General features: G+C 38.1%; 1 protein-coding gene and 1 pseudogene across 2 annotated transcripts in view; one reads left to right on the top strand and one right to left on the bottom strand.

The window, feature by feature from the left end:
• Positions 1 to 1,756, top strand: part of MYO1D (myosin ID) — a 367,217-nt gene that overhangs the window by 32,141 nt on the left and 333,320 nt on the right. The gene's annotated exons all lie outside the window — the stretch shown is intronic.
• Positions 296 to 690, bottom strand: LOC100966813 (annotated as a pseudogene). The gene has a single exon (XR_154321.2). The product of XR_154321.2 is annotated as a 60S ribosomal protein L31 pseudogene (transcript).

Genomic DNA, 1,756 nt, shown 5'->3' with positions numbered 1-1,756 from the left:
GTGCTGTGGCATCACAGCTCACAGCAACCTCCAACTCCTGGACTCAGGTGATTCTCCTGCCTCCACCTCCCAAGTAGCTGGGACTACAAGTAGCTAAGGCACCCGCCACAACACCTGGCTATTTTTTGGTTGCAGCCATCATTGTTGTTTGGTGGGCCCAAGCTAGATTCAAACCCACCAGCTCAGGTGTATATGGCTGGTGCCTTAGCCATTTGAGCCACAGGTGCTGAGCCTGTCTTTGTGTGTGTGTGTGTGTGATTTTAAAATTTTATTTGATGTGTCTGACAATCACCAGTTAGTTCTCATCCACGTTGACTGTCTGTAGATTTTTGAAAGTGGTAACAGGTACATAGGTAACCAAAGTATAGAGCTTGTTTGGTGAATCTTCATTTTCATTGTGTTTTCTAGATAACCGCACACAGATATGGTGTGGGACATTCCTTATGCCTTTGGCCCAGACAGCTTTGTTAAGCCTGGTATCAATGCGCACATCTGGAGTTCGCGTGTCTTTCATGGCAAATTTCTGGATCTCTTTGAGTGCTCAAGGGGGACGCTTCTTAAAGCCCACTCCATGGATGCGCTTGTGAATATTGATAGTGTATTCTCGAGTCACCACCTCGTTGATGGCAGACCGGCCCTTTTTCTTCTCGCCACCCTTCTTTGCGGGAGCCATTCTGCAGGGCCCAAGTTGGAAAGAAAAGATGTCTTTTTTTCTTAATATGGATTCCTAAATGTAAAATAAGAAATCAGACTATATGCAAATTTAACATTTTTATGTTTATTGCTAAATTGCATATAGAAAAGTGGCATCTATTCAACAGAGAATGAGAATGTCTCTAGAAGAAGGATTGCCATATTCATCTGGGGGAAAAAGTTTCACCATTATTAATGGATTTTCTTCATCTTAATCCTAGATTTGTATACATTCTTAGGAAATTATAGATCCCATATTTTCCCTGTAGGACTTGATGAAACCTGCCGCCTTTCCTTCAGTTCTGATTCCTGGATTTGTAAACTACTCCTTCCTTTTTAATTTCCAACTCTTCTAGTCCCCTAAAGATAGGGGAAAAGAAAACTTAGTGTTTTTTGATTTCCTTGTCATCTCTGGTAGAAAACAAGATTTACAGATTCATTTTATGTTTCTTTTTTAACACCCTACATTTACTTATGTTTTTTAACTCATGCATATGTGCTGTTTCTGCAATTTTTGCAAGTAGTAAAAACCCAACACATTAAAATGATTATTTTTATTTTTCTTGTTTTGCATTATGTATTTGCCCTAAAGTGTTGGAATTATGAAAGGGGAACAGGAGGGATTATGAATACATGTAACAGGGTACCAGACATTTGTATTATTTTTTTTTTTATCATGAAACCATGTTTGCTCTGAGAGATTGGCATGAAGTATTCTGAGTACTCTTATTTTGAACCCACAAATTGACTGAAACCAGTGCTGTCATTTTTTCTTCATGTTTAGCCAATTTGAATGAAAATGAACTAAAAATTAAAAAAAATTAAAAATAGAAACCATGATTTAATGACTAAAAAAGCATAAGACTAGTAGTCTGGAGTAAGGGTTCCATTGATTGATTCAGCATTCCATGACTGGTTATGGGAGGTGACTGTGTGGCTCATTCTGAATAAGCACACTTCTCCTTTTTCTGCCTTGTCACAGGCATTTGTTTTTTATGGATACTCCTTATGGTATATAAGTTTTAGAATAAGAAGATGGTGTCTGCTTTTCCAACTGTATATA

This window comes from Otolemur garnettii, unplaced genomic scaffold (assembly GCF_000181295.1).
Source record: "Otolemur garnettii isolate 467f Iridium unplaced genomic scaffold, OtoGar3 scaffold00112, whole genome shotgun sequence".
In the NCBI taxonomy this organism is placed as follows: Eukaryota; Metazoa; Chordata; class Mammalia; order Primates; family Galagidae; genus Otolemur; species Otolemur garnettii.
The sequence above is the reverse complement of the archived record's forward strand: the minus strand, read 5'-3'. Positions and strand labels throughout refer to the sequence as shown.